Source organism: Trichechus manatus, unplaced genomic scaffold (genome assembly GCF_000243295.1).
Source record: "Trichechus manatus latirostris isolate Lorelei unplaced genomic scaffold, TriManLat1.0 scaffold00063, whole genome shotgun sequence".
NCBI classification, from domain to species: domain Eukaryota; kingdom Metazoa; phylum Chordata; class Mammalia; order Sirenia; family Trichechidae; genus Trichechus; species Trichechus manatus.
In genome coordinates, this window is record NW_004443999.1 from 9,894,308 (window position 1) to 9,910,092 (window position 15,785).

Genomic DNA, 15,785 nt, shown 5'->3' on the forward strand with positions numbered 1-15,785 from the left:
TTAGAGGCAACTGCCTGAGATGGCAGAACGATGGTTCTGGAATTCAGGAATTCCTGAAGCTTCAGTGCCTAGCACTGTACCTGGCAAGAACCAGACATTGATTGGTGGAATGAATGGCTGCTTGAATAAATAAATGAAGAATGGGGACCAGATCCTTTGTGTACAAAGGGAAAATTGCGTGGTCCAAGTTCTCTGAGCAACTCCACCTTTGTCTCCATCACGGTTTCCTTCCCCTTTCACCAGTGGTTTAGACGCATTTTGAGTGAGTCCCTTCTGCCCCTTGTTCCTCCTTCCCTGCTGATTCCCTGCACTTCTTTCCTCTGGCCTGAGGCAATTTTGGCCCCCAGTGTTGCAACTGGGCAGGAGCAACAAATGGTGAAAATCCTTCCAAAGTCCTCAAACCTTGGTCAAACAGGCCAGTGCACCAGGGAGATAACTGGCACCTTAAAAATAGAACAGTGGACTGGGGGGCTGGTGATACAATGGAATCCTGAAGCTGGCCTTTCAAGGTCATTAATGAGCTGTGTGACCTTGGGCAAGGTAGCCTCTCTGAGCCAGAGTTATTCTTCTGAAACTAGAAGATTCAGATCATCTTTAAGAGTCCCTGGTGGTTTGAATTAAAAAATGGGATGTCAGAAGGGTCTGAAGGTCTCCCACCACACTCCCGGTCCTAGTAGCCTCCACACACTTTCACCCAATTCCTGACCCTATTTCAGATGTATAAGAGAGACCTAAAGAGTTCTCAAACAAGCAGCAGGGAAGTGGGATTTTAAAAGCAAAATAAATAACATTTAAAAAATCTGTTTTCCAATTGTTCTCCCAAACGCTAATTCTAAGTCTTGGAGGGGACTGGGGGGAACTTCTTTGACTTGTAAGCATTTTCTTGGGAAAGACAATTCCCCATGCATTCTGGTTTCCCAGATGGCTGGTGGCACTCTGTCAGGGTTACTTCTTATATGTAGCTGAAAATAGATGGGTCACCTGACAGACACACCCTACAGGGTAATCTCTTAAATATTCTAATGTAATAGGTCGTGGTTACATAGCAAAACCTTTGTCAATAATCCAGCCTCTAACGGCCTCCCTTATAAGGACTCAGAAATCAGTTAAGCAAATCCAGAGTGAAAACATTCACACCCACCTTTAATTTCTTCTGCCGTGGTCTTCTTTCAAATATGTTAATCTCCAAAACACAAGAAAAATGGGAGTTGATAAGAGTTACAGATGGAGATTTAGGATTTCTCGATTTAGTAAATTATTGACGGAATGCTCTGGGTCCCAACACCCCCCTCCATTGACATTGACACACTCAGTATACAGAGGCGTGGCGAGGGTAACGAGCGCACAAGGGCAATCTCTAAATTTGCACCCCCTCCCCCCGTTGGGCTCGTCGACGCGGGGAGGGTGGTGAGATTCACTAGCCGGCTTCGTTGACGAAGGTGGGGGGTGATTTGCGGGCCGGCCTGTTTGGCGCCCCTTGGACTTGCGTCCGGAGGCAAATGCCCCCCTCTAACTGAGCCCTTCTCGCTACGCCTCTGTTGGTGTGCCCTGTGTTCTCTGTGATTAGAAACGGCACGTGCCTGGGTTTAGGTTTGGAGCGCCAATGGAAGGTGCAAATACCCCCTTGATATTTCCTGTGTTTCCGAAAGAGACTTCTATTCTACTGTCATGCTCTCGCTCACCATCTCTAACGAGCGTATGAGACTTGCTTACTTCCACCATCACACTTTTACTCAGCTATTTTCGAAAACACAACGTTCCTCTCCCCGCAATTGCCATCAGCTTCTGGTTTTGGAATTAGCCAGTTGTTTTGCCACTTACTCTTTGTGAGACTACAGATAAATGACTTCATCTCTGCTTTCCTATAAAATGGTGTAAAATACCGCTGTTTAAACCATCGTGAAAATCCAGTGGGTTAAAAATTTGCCCGGTTAGCGCTCAGCAAACGTCAGTTAACTGTCCCTTCCAGACGGAAGGTTAGATGTTAGCTTTCTTATAAAGCCCTGTAAGATCTTAACCAGTCAAGACCGGACTAAAAACCCTTTGAAGGAGGCAGTAGGACAGGGATGAAGCTGGGAGGGGGAAGTGGCAGTATTTCCCTTATTGAGGCCATCTGTTTTTAGTCTGTAAACTCAGCAATGATAAGCCATTTATTATCACCCCATATTTATATGAAGCCTCTTGCATGTACTCGTATAAAAACCTGGGTCCTGATTTATATGGTACTTCGAAAAAGAGAAAGAAGGTTCCCATCCTGTTATTTTGGACTGGACTAGCTTTGGGCCAGGCTGCTTTTCAGTGGGAAATTTTGAAGAAATCTCTTCTACCAGGAGACGGTGAAAGTTTGTTAATTTGGAGGACGCAATCCCGCTGCTTTTTAAAAAATTTTGCTTTAGGGAACTTGAGTTGTATTCACCCACAGGGGTTCAATAGTGCTATTTTGAGTTTGTATTTACAAGAACAAAACTTTCACAGGATTAGTACTTCATACTGATCACCTATGATGTGCCAGGCACTTTCGAAACATAATCTTATTATTTCATCTAGTGCTCATCACTCTCCTATTTGGAAGGTATGATTATCTTTTTCTTTTTTAATTTTTTTTTACTGTACTTTAGATGAAGGTTTACAGAATAGTTTCTCATGAAACAGTGGTACACATATTGTTTTATGACATTGGTTAACAACCCCACGACATGTCAGCACTCCTTTCTCAGCCTTGGAGGACTTTTTTTTTTTTTTATGAAAATATACATAGTCAAAGTTACACCGTTTCAAAAGTTTCTACATGTACAACTCAGTGACATGGATTAAAGTCTTCCAGTTGTGCTACTATTCTCACTATCCTTTTCCAAATTATTCCATCACCATTATCTTCAACTCACTGTTCCCTAGGCTTCCCATCAAACCTTTCGAGTTGCTGTTGTCAATCTGATCTCACAAATTTTTTTTTTTGTGCCTTAGATGAAGGTTTACAGAACAAATAGTTTCTCATTAAACAGTACACATGTTGCCCTATGACAATGGTTAACAACCCCATTACACGTCAACACTATCCTTACTCAACCTTGGGTTCCCTATCACCAGCTTTCCTGTCCCCTTCTGCCTTCTAGTCCTTGTCCCTGGACTGCTGTGCCTCATTAGTCCCGTTTTGTTTTACGGGGCTGTCCAATCCCCAGCTGAATGGTGAACCTCGGAAGTGACTTCCCCACTGAGCTAAAAGGGTGTCTGGGGGCCATACTCTAAGGGTTTCTCCAATCTGTTTTAGGTCAGTAAATCTGGTCTTTTTTCTTTTTTGTGAGTTAGAATTTTGTTCTACATCCTTCTCCAGCTCTGTACAGAACCCTCTGTTGTGATCCCGGTCGGAGCAGTCAGTGGTGGTAGCCGGGCACCATTTAGCTGTACTGGACTCAGTCTGGTGGAGGCCTTGGTAGCTGTGGTCCATTAGTCCTTTGGAATAATCTTTTCCTTGTATCCTGTTCTCTTCATTCTCCCTTGCTCCAGAAGGGGTGAGACCAGTAGAGTATCTTAGATGGCTGCTCACAGGCTTTTAAGACCCCAGATGCTACTCACTAAGGCAGAATGTAGAACATTGTCTTTATAAGCTGTGTCATGCCAGTTGAGCTAGATGTTCCCCTAGACCATGGTCCCCACAGCCCTCTGCTCAGCAATTCAGTCCCTCAGGGAGTTTGGATGTGTCTATGGAGCTTCCATGACCTTTCCTTGTACAAGTTGTGCTGGCTTCCCCAGTCTTGTGTACTGTCTTACCCTTCACCAAAGTTAGCACTTAATGTATTGTCTATTTAGCTTCCCCCCCAGGTATGATTATCTTATTATTTTATAGTGGAGGAAACAACCTCAGAGAACCAGCAATTTTCCCCAAGTCAACTGACAAAGGAGTGGAAGACACAGGATTTGAACTTGTGCCTTTCTGACCTCAAAACTGTCTGCTTTTCACAAGAGACTACAAATGCCTCTCAGCATGGGGTCGGGGGGCAGGGATCCCTTCCCAGAGTGAAGTTAGTTTGTTTTCCAGCCCAGCGCCTCATTAAATACAGCCCAGGTTTATATCCCTGGGCTTTCTGAGGGCGGAAGGTTGATTATTAAGCCAGCTGATATGTGAAAAAATACTGAGAAGTACAGCACCCGTTGGCATTCCTCTAGTATATAGCAAGGCAGCTGTTTGTTCCAATCGCCAGGAATGAATTCCAGACCTCAGGAAAGTGTCCCGCGTTATCCAGGAAGCCAGAGCCAGCCAATTAGGGAAGGCAGTACCTCATCACATCCCTAGAAGGGAATCTGTGGTGGATGAAAGATACCCTACCCATCTGTTAGCTTTTTATCAACTGGAGCTAAAACTAACACCTACGGAGATAGACCTGCAGGAGCTATATTGTAAGTGGGAAAGAAAAGGATTAAGAGAAGCAGTCAAAACAGGAACTTGTGTGCTCAATCCCTGCCTCCAGGGTAGTTCACAACGGCCAGGCAGAGGTTAGGAGGAAGAGATTGTTGCCACTGTTGCTACTTCCCTTCCTTCCTCCCTTCCTCTCTTCTCACTCTTTCTCTCTTTTCTTCTGCTCTCTCTTCCTTTTTTCCTCTCTCACTCTCTTTCTTTTTTACTGAACAGTAGAAAACAACTAAATTAACCACAATGGCTTCTTACTGATTCATTTTGGACAAGTGTTGGGGGAGGGGCAGGGATCCACAGGTGAATTGCTTTTTTTTTTTTAGTGAAATCCTCTTGTTTCTCATAGGTTACTTTTTAGTAAGCGCTTACCAGATGCTTTGTCTTCAAGGCACATACACATTTATCAGTTAATCAGAGAACAGAGGTGGGGGGAACACCCCCTTTTTCATCTAAAAAAATTAATGGCACATCCCACACAATGTAACATCCGCAAGTAAAGTGAGAAAAGGGCTTCTTTCTCGTCTTTGCAATTTTTTACTAGTGTTACATTAAAAAGGAGATTTTTGATAATTAGCAGATTAGGACTAAAACCTCGATTTAACTTTCAAGATGTAGTTGTAAACGAATATAAGGAAGTCAGGCTAATACTTCACAGATGACTCTTTTTGTTGCTGTGGAAGCCATGGACTTTTCCTGGGGCCCTGGGAAAGTACCCGGGCTGGATGATAAATCTGGGCTTTTCTTCCTGCCTTTAAATTAACATAAACAAGGAAGAAAGGTGGTAATAAAGCTTGGGTAATAAAGCAAGCAAACCCTATGGGGCAGTTCTACTCTGTCCTATGAAGTCTCTATGAGTCGGAATCGACTCCACAGCTACAGGTTTGGTTTTTTAATAAAGCAAGCCACACTATTTTTAGAATAAGCTGGCTACATGAACAAGTATAGATCTTTACATGTTTAGTAACATACTCCGTTATCATTTTTCAATCCAAATCATTTTACAGTTACATTGAAATTTTCTTCATAATGTGTATTGCAGATAGGCCACGGATATTGGCCTCTTTATTGTAGTGTTTTATTGCAAAGTTCTTTGGTCTTGGTTTGCCTGGGATTGCCCTTGTTGTAAAATTGAAAGTCTCATGTGCTGGAAACCCTCCTCAGTCCTGGGCAAATCAGGATGGTTGGCTGCCTTAGGTATGGTTGGGCTGTGAGACCCCATGCACCTCTGGCAGATTTAACTCTGAGGTTCTCCATCCAAATAAGCTAGGCCCACTTTTTAATTTTTCCTTTTGGCTCATTTGTGAGAAGGGGTAATCACACTGCCCCTGCCCTGTGCCTATCTCAAGTCGCCTAAGGGGATTAAAAGAGATCATAGATGCTAAGCATTTGGCCAGGGCCTGGCAGTTAGTAAGCCCCCAATAAATGGTTGTTGAAGAAATTACTTTGGGGGATTACAAAGAGTTTACAGACATCAAATGTTATCATGATTTTTGTTGGAATTATGAGGTGTGCACTGAGTGGTGAGATGAAGACAACATCCTCCTAACTTTATGGACTTTACAGACACAGATAATTGCCATGAATCCTTTAACTACAGTGCTAAGAGGGGAGCACACAGATTTGTGGGAACCATGACAAGGCTCACAAAGTGTGGGTGTGTGTGTTTGGCAGGAAGTACTGAAGTCTTTATGGAATAGATGTTGCTTGAAGTAAGTGTATTAGTTATCTATTGCTGTGTAACAAATTCCCCTAAAATTTAGCCGTAAAGTTGAGGAGACAGGTAAGCACGACCAGAGGAAACATCTGCAAATGGTCCAGAATGAACACTTACAAACCAAGAAGATGTTCACTGGAAAGAAGAGAAAAGACAGGTAGGGTCAGGTATTTCTTTATTTCAAATAAAGAGAAATGTTGCTTTTACTATCAGGTAAGTTATTTAACTGTCAAAATCACCAGTGACTCAGAAGTCTTAACGAGCAGGTCTACCCAGTTATCACTGGGGACTGTTTCTCCAAAGGTTCTTCTTCCTTGGTCTACTTCCTCAAACATGCTGTATTTTTATAGTCTTGTAATCTGTGTTCCATCTCCAAGTTTTTCCACCCATGCAGTTTTCTCACCAGCAGTTAATTGCCACATTGCAGGGCCTCTTTTAAGATTGCATCATGCTCAACCTCTGAAGCTTGGCTTCACCTCCTCCTCTTTCAAAGTTATGTAAAGTGACTGCACATGTCACATGTGTGTTCGGTTCTCTTCACTCTTCTAAGTTCCTCTTTCCTCTCTCTCTTTAAATGTGATTTCCCCATTTCCTCTTTCAACCATGGCCTCCAAGAGTAATGACCTCAGATGCCCTCCTTGAGCTAATTGATTTTTAACTTGCATTTCCATCTGGGTTTCTTTCCTGGACTCCAGACCTGAATCCTTCTTCCTGCTAAATCTTCACCTACTAGGATTTGTTCATGCTTTTCATCCACTCTGGATTCTTTTCCCTCTCATCTTTACTGCTCAAAGTTCTCTATTCCTCCAAGGCTCATGTCAAAAGCCATCCCCTCTGAGAAGTCTTCTCAGATTGCCCAAATCAGAAAGGACGTTCCATCTTTTACGTTCCCTGTAGCACTTTTTTCTTATCATGATCCAACACTTATTTCATTTACATTTATGTTAATTGATTCTATGTCTGCCTCTCCAACTTGATTATAGGCTTCTACAGGTATAATGCAGATCTAATTTATTTTTTACCCTCTCTTAGCAAATGACTTAGCAAAATGACAGTCATTCATGCATTCATCCATAAAATAATTAAAAACATTTTATTGTGGTAAATATATAGTTAACAAAACATCTGCTATATCTACACTCTCCCCATGTACAATTCAGTGACATTAATTATGTTCATCATATTGTTCGACCATCACCATTAACTGTTCCTGAATTATAAAATATTTTTTGATCATATGTGTCAACATTTGACACTAGAGATACAAAAATAACAATATAACTAAGAAGACATGCCACGGTCCTCAAATGCCTCAAAGTTTAGTGAGTTCAACACAGACACAGATAATTGCAATGAATCCTTTAACTATAGTGCTAAGAGGGGAGCACACAGAGTTGTGGGAACCATGAGGAGGCTCATGAAGTTTGGATATGTGTGTTTGGCAGGAGGTATTGCAGTCGTCATGGAAGAGATATTGCTTGAAGTAAGTGTATTAGTTATCTATTGCTGTGTAACAAATTACTCTAAAACTTAGCGACTTTAAATAGCACATATTTATTATCTCACAGTTTCTGTGGGTCAGGAATCTGGGCATGGGCTAGCTAGAGCCTCTGCTTCAGGGCTTCTCATAAAGCTGCAATCAAGGAGATAGCCAAGGCTGCGTCTCATCTGAAGGCTCAAGTGGGGAATGATCCACTTCTGAGCTCACTCATGTGGTTGTTGGCAGGACTCAGTTCCTGGAGGGTTGTTGCACTGAGGGCCTCAGTTTCTCATTGGCAGGTGACTGACTGGAGGCTACCTTCAGTTTCTTGCCACATGGGCCTGATCAGCTTGCTTCCTCAGAGCAAGCACTTGAGAAGAACAAGAGAGAGATTGAATGTAAGCAAGACAGATGTCACAATCTTTTATAACCTAATCATGGAATCATGGACGTGACACCTCATCACTTTTGCTGTATCCTATTTGTTAGAAACAAGTCACTTAGTGGGGATTACACAGGATGTGAATACCAGAAGTTGGGAATACTTGTGAGACCTGTAGAAGGCTGTCTACCACAATGTGTCTTAAAGAATGAGAAGTTAACTGGTGTATTTCTCTCAGAGGAACCAGCATGAGCAAATGTGTGATGAGGAGAATCATCATGGCATATGAGACACTTTGATGTTGCTGAACCTTAAAGTTGGAGGCAGGAGAGGCATTAGAGGCTTGAGAGATAACAGGGCCTGGTTTTGTCATATGAAGAGGCTTAGACTTTATCTTGTAGGATGGTTGTGCTAGTATAAGTAGGGGGTAACTCAAAAGGTTAACATTTTAGATAGCTCAGTCTGGTATATATATAGAGGATGGATTTTAGTGGATGAGTCTAAAATCCAGAGAACCACAGAGGAGGTTGTTGTAGAAAGATGATGAAGGCCTCAATTTTGATAGTGGTTTAGGGTAGGAGAAGAGGAGATGGATTTGAGACATAAGTAAGGGGTAAAGTTGGTTGGCTTTTATTTATCAGTGGGACACACAGGTGGAAACATCTAGCATACAATGTGGATGTACAACTGTGAAGCTCAAAGGAAGAACTTGGCCTAAAATTTGGGAGTCATATGAATATCAGTGGATGTTAAAACTAGAAGATTTGAACAGAGAATGAAATGAAAAGTGAGCCTGGGGAACACCAGGTCTTTAGCGATGTGTAGAGAAAAAGCCAAAAGGTTGGCAATTCGAATTCACCCAGAGGCATCTTGGAAAACAGGCCCGGAGATCTGCTTCCGAAAAGTCACACACTAGAAAACTCTATAGAGTAGTTCTACTCTGCACACATGGGGTTGCCATGAGTCAGAGTTGATTAGACAGCAACTAACAACAACAGAGAAACAGAAGCCTGAGTGAGAGAATGTTCAGTGTCACTCACGTCAGTGGAGGAGAGGCAATGATTAACGGGGCCAAACGCACCAGAGAAGTCCATCAAAATAAAGATTGAAGATCATTTACACATTAGTTCATTCACTCAAAGCCTTTATTAAGAGTCTGCTTCATGCCAGGCACCGGGATAGGTTTGGCAGAAAACAAGACAGAGATTATCACTGACCCCAGGGACGGTACCATCAAGCTGGGGAGACGGATATTAAACGCAGTTATAAGCACCCAAAGGAAATAAACAGCGTGCTATGAGTGCAACTACAAGGGAACAAAACACCTAAGTAGAATTTTTTTTAAAGGCAGAGCAGAGGATAACCTCAAAGCTCCCATCAAAGAAATCTCTTCACCAAGCCAGCAGGAAGTCTGGAATACAGATTCCTGGTAGCTCTTCTCAGGCATCTGCACTCTACCTCGCTGTTTAAATCCATGGGACAATTAGGAGATGTTTAGGATAATTGGAGTCCCTGGATGGTGCAAATGGTTAACATGCTCAGCTGCTAACCAAAAGATTTGAAAGTTTGAGTTCACCCAGAGGCTCCTTGGAAGAAAGGCCTGGTGATCTACTTCCAGAAAACCAGCCATTGAAAATCCTATGGAGCACAGTTCTACTCTGACATCCATGAGGTTGCCATGAGTCAGAGTCCACTTGAGGGCAACTGGTTTAGGATAATTAGTCAACTTCGAGAAAGACAATTCCAGTAGACTGATGAATTTCAGTACTATTACGTGATTTGTCTGAGTTCTGCCGAATGAATACATTTGTTAAGATACACAGTAACCATTGCCCATCTCATTATTTCTAGTATCTTGCTATATTCTGTAAGAGAACAAGTTTCTGGCTAGTGATCACCTTTAAGAGAGGGGAAAGAACACTGACCTGGCTTTTTGTTAGTTCATGGTCCTTATCAGCTGGGCTAAAACTCGGTAGCCTCCCCCAGCCTCACTCATCATTTGGTTCAAGAAAAGTCTGACTTGATGAGGGATCTCATGGTGTCAGTGTCTCCCCTAAAATTGAGTATAAAGGGATTGTCCTTTGTAGTTGTCAAATTCTCGAGGAAGCCTGTGACTCAGTAATATTTAAGAGCCATTGGACCAGATTAGCCGTACATTAGAATCATCTGCAGATATTTAAAATGCCTGGTCCCAACCCAATAGATTCTGATTCAATGGGTCTGGGTGAGGCCTGAGAGTTAGTAACACCCCGGGTGAGTACAGTGTGCAGCTGGACTGGGAACCACTGCACTGGATGACCCCTAACCCAAATCCTGATGCTAATATTCAGATTATAACCCCATCTGCCTATTAAATAAGCAGGTCAGCCTAGCCATTAAATGATCAGTGCCATAGTGGGAAGGCTTGTTTAGAGCCACGAGTACTAGAATTTAAGGTACTAATAAAGGCATGAATATATTTCAAGAAATTTCCTTAGGTTTCTTTGGAGTCCCTGGGTGGCGCAAAAGTTAAGTGCTCGGCTGTCAACCAAAAGATTGGTGGTTCAAACCCTCCCTGAGGTACCTTGGAAGATAGTCCTGGCAATCTGCTTCCGCAAGGTCACAGCCTTGAAAACCCTATGGAGCAGCTGTAGTCTGCACACATGGGATCGCAGTGAGTTGGAATCAACTAGGACAACGACAGCAACGACAGACGTTTCTGCTGCCCTGGGGCAGGCAGCTGGCTCCCCAGGCATCTCTCTCCCACTTCCTATATCATTCTACATTCAAGAAGAATCAGCACAGCCCCTGGATACTCTTTTTATTCAGTACTGGAGTCACTCCTGAGATTTACCCTTCATCCAAAGATTAGACAGGCCCATAAAACAAAACTAAACTAAATGGGCACACCAGCGCAGGGGCAAGGATGAGAAGGCAGGAGGGGACAGGAAAGCTGGTCTTGGGGAACCCAGGGTCGAGAAGGGGGCAGTATTGACATGTTCTGGGGTTGGCAACCAATGTCACAAAACAATATGTGTATTGTTTAATGAGAAACTAATTTGCTCTGTAAACCTTCATCTAAAGTACAATTAAAAAAAAAATCAAGTGAATACCATGAAGAACTTTGGATTTACCATTAAAAAAAAAAAAAAAAGAATCAGTGCCGCAGGGGACACTGCAGCTTCAAAGAGGCTGCAGAGGGAGGGCTGGGAGGGTGCGGCCACACCAGGCTCCCAAGTGGGTGGGGGAATGTCAAAGGGAAAGGGGACAGCCAGTGGGCGGTGGTGAGGACAGGGGCAAATAATCTGAATCTGAAAAATGCGTCCGTACGCATATCCTAAGAATGGGCCACAGCTGCCTTTGTAGGGTGACTCAACAGGGCAATTTTCAGGAAGTCTATATTTATTTATTTATTCATTATTTAAGAGCCAGTGAAAACAAACGAACAGGTACATCTGAAATATATTTCAGGTTCTTATATCAGATTCAAATGGCTACAATTATTCAATAACTGCCTGTGAAATATTCTAATCACTCACATTTCTCCTCTACCTTTCTCTCCAAACCAGTATTGTATAAGCTGGGTGTCTCTCTGCCATCATGAATACACAGACAAAGGCTGGATAGAGACTCAGATAAGATGGCTGATTCCCAGTGGACCGAGCAGAAGCCCAGAAACACACATGGCTGCCCCTCTGTGACTTATCTCTCTGCAGACAGGAAAGCTGGGTGTGGGGGTGTTGGGGATCTGGACAGCGACACAGCCCTGTGGGACTTCAAATTGCCCCACCAGCAGCTGGAATGACTCAGACTGAGTTCCTCAGCCAACTTTGCCAGGCCAGGCAGGGTGGGGCTGAACAAAGCTGAGCAGAGGAAACCTTTCTGCACTTGCTCTATTTTAAGCTACAGGGTCTGGTAACAGGTTTAGTAGGAAATGAAGTGTTGGCTGGGGAGAGAGGAGGGATTATAGACGTTTTAATGATAGTTTCCACTTCTGATTGCTGTGTGTGCCAGCTCCTGTGTTAAGTGCTTTGTAAGTATAATTTCATTTAAGCCCTCCAACGACAAAATGATTATCCCCATTTTTTCTTTCTTTCTTTTTTTTTTTTTTAACAAGAGATGAACTTGAAGTCTAGGAGGCTTGGAAGCATGCCCAAAGTCACAGGACTACATGCAGAGATAGGGTTGGAGCTCAGATCAGCCTGTGCCTTCGATCTTGATGACTGTGGCCTCTCTCTGGGGAGAAGTAACTCAAGGAGCCTCTGTTGAGGACCTACAATATGTCAGGTGCTTTGCCAGGTGCTGCGGGGAACACAGTGCAGAAATAGCGCCTCTTGTTATCTAGGAGTCAGTAGCACGTAGAACTACCCCGGTGCATTGGGCAATGTTCATTTTCTTCCCAGTTCTATCCCTCACCAGCGGTGTGGCCATGGCTATTTTATTTAGTCCAGAGTCCATTTTTTCAGCTATAAAACTGAGATAACCAGACTATTGTGACTCTAGGCAAGATAAGTGTTGAAAAGTAAAAGGTGTTAAAAAATGCGAACGTACATTCATCATCTTTCACAAGCTACTGGGAGTTTAGACCCAGCAGGAAAACAGCCCTTAGTGCTGGTCTGTGCAGTTTATGCTGATCTCTGACGATTTCTGAATTTGAGGAAGCTGCTTTGGTCTTTCTGAAAGCCTCCCACCTCCAGACAAAAAAAACAAAAACAAAAAGCCTACTGCCCTCGAGCTGATTCCAACTCAGAGTTGACCCCACAGGGTTTCCAAGGCTATAAATCTTTACGGTAGCAGACTGCCACATCTTTCTCCTGAGGAGCTGCTGGTGGTTTCGAACTGCTGACCTGGACTGGTTTTGAAGCAAAGTATTCTCAGACCAATAAATTTGATTCATCCAAGACAATTCTCTTTTTGTTATGCCTCACTTTCTGTCACTCCATCAGCTAACCCTGTCATCTGTATCTCCCACGGATCAGACCTTTATGAACCATAGGGTTTTCATTGGCTGATTTTTGGAAGCAGATTACCAGGCCTTTCTTCCAAGGCTCCTCTGGGTGAGTTTGAACCACCAATCTTTCAGTTAGTATTCAAGTACTTAACGGTTTGTGTTACCCAGGGACTCCTCATTTGAACACAAAGAGTGATCCTAATTTGGGGTCCATACTTAGTGTCACTAATAAGTTTAGTATTATCAGCTAACCTTTAGCTAAGTATCTTGAGAATGGTAGACCTAAAAGGAAGCACATAATACATCATGGGCTGCTCATTACATGTATAATGCCCTGACAACACACCATTCTTTATTCACTCTTTCATTCATAAAATACTTATTAAGCACCTACTATACGCTGTGTGGTGGAGCCCTAGTGGCACAGTGGTTAAGAGCTCGACAGCTAACCAAAAGGTCAGCAGTTTGAATCCACCAGCTGCTCCTTGGAAACCCTGTGGGGCAATTCTACTCTGTCCTATAGGATCACTATGAGTTGGAATCGACTTGAAGGCAATAGGTTTGACAGAGCCCTGGTGGCCTACTGGTTAAGAGCTCGGCTGCTAACCAAAAAGCTGGTAGTTTGAATCCACCAGCCACTCCTTGGAAACCCTATGGGGCAGTTCTGCTCTGTCCTATAGGGTTGTTATAAGTCAGAATTGACTTGATGGCAATAGGTTTAGTTTGTTATTTTACGTGCTGTGCAAGGATCCCTGGTGACGTAGTGGTTAGGCGCTCAGCTGCTAACTGAAAGGTGGGTGGTTAAAACCCACCAGCCGTTCTGGGGGGAGAAAGATATGGTAGTCTGACTCTGTAAAGATTACAGTCTTGGAAACCCTATGGGGCAGTTCTACTCTGTCCTACAGGATTGCTATGAGTTGGAATTGAGTTGATGGCAATGGGTTGGGTATAGGCTGTGCACGGAGTCCCTGAGTGGCACAAATGGTTAAGTGCTTGGCTGCTAACCAAAAGGTTGGCCGTTTGAATCTGCACAGTTACCTCAGAAGAAAGGCCTGGTGATATACGTTTGAAAGATCATAGCCAATGAAAACCCTACGGAGCACAGTTCTATTCTGAAACACATGGGGTCACCATGAGTCAGAATTGACGTCAACTGGCTATGTGCTGTGCATCCAGTTTCCTGTCTTAGTAAGACCCTTGCACTGCTGTGGTGTTGGTGTTCTCATGAGTTTTCACTGTGCGGATAGTAGAACCGTAGTGCAGAAGCTGACGTTGTGTTCGTGGTGAGGGAAGATGGCTTGGCTCGTGGCTGGTAGGTAGCTTTTCTGATAAAGTCCATGACCTCCAAAGTGGCAATATTTTGAAGCAGGAAAAGTCTCAGGCTAGGAGACAAAAGAATTAGGTTTATTCCAGTTTCGCAATTAACTTGTTGAGAAACCTTGGAAAGTCGTTCTTCAGATGCCAATTTCCACATCTACAAAATGTCAAGGCAGAAGGGAGTAATTCCTTAAGTCTCATTAAAGATTCATAATCTCAGCTAACTTTCTTGTGATTTGCCATCTGTTTTATAAGTTGCGTGCAGGAAAACCCCAAACCAAGCCACCCACCCACCCAGCCCACTAAACCAACCAGCTCCCTACTCAGCAACATTTACCGTCTCCTGCTCTGATTCCCTGCAGAAAAAAACTTTTAGTGCTGCTCTGCATAGTTTATGCTGATCTCTGGCGATTTCTGAATTCAAGAAAGCTTCTTTGCGCTTTCTGAAAGCCTCCCATGTCCAGGAAAAAAAAAAAATTCATTGCCATTGAGTTGATTCCAACTCATAGCAACCCCACAGGGTTTCCAAGGCTGTAAATCTTTACAGAAGTAAACTGCCACATCTTTCTCCTGGGGAGCTGCTGGTGGTTTTGAACTGCTGACCTTTCAGTTAGCAGTGGAGCGCTTTAACCGCTGTGTTACCAGGGTTACCTACCTCCAGGGAAGGGTACAAAAATGTGAGGATTCAGCCTGTCCTAAATAATACTCTGAGCTGGGGTCAAAATACTGATAGTCACCTGTGGCCTCCCGATACTCTGAAATGCAGAATGTCTTACAATGGTAAGAGCCTTCTAGAATATTTTTGTCTTGAAATCTGACCGGTAACTACCACTTATATATCATTTCAAGTTATTTTGCATGCGGAGGTTTAGTTGTTCCAGCATCATTTGTTGGAAAGACTACCCTTTCTCCATTGAATTGCCTTTGCTCCTTTGTCAAAGATCAGTTAACTATGTTTGCGTGCGTCTGTTTCTGGGCTCTCTGTTCTGCTTCATTGCCCTATTTGTCTATTCCTTGGCCAAAACCACTCTGTCTTGATTGCTGTAACTTCGTAGTATGTTTTTTTTTGGAACTGCAATGCATGCACATTTATTGAGAAAACCATGTTTATATATTTTTTTCATTGTACTTCAGCTGAAGTTTTACAGAACAAATAGTTTCTCATTAAACAGTCACTACACATACTGTTTTACGACATTGGTTGACAATACCATGACATGTCAACACTCCCTTCTCGACCTTGGAGGACCTTTTTTTTTTTTTTGGTGAAAATATACATAGCCAAAGATATACCGTTTCGAAAATTTCTACATGTACAATTCAGTGACATCGATTACGTTCTTCCAGTTGTGCTGCTATTCTCACTATCCTTTTCCAAATTATTCTATCACCATTATCTTCAACTCACTGTCCCCTAGGCTTCCCATCAAATCTTTTGAGTTACTGTTGTCAATTTGATCTCACATATATAATTCTTTCTTTTTTTGGTACTTTATTTTTTTTTTAAATTTTCTTTTTATTGTACTTCAGGTGAAGGTTTACAGAATAGTTTCT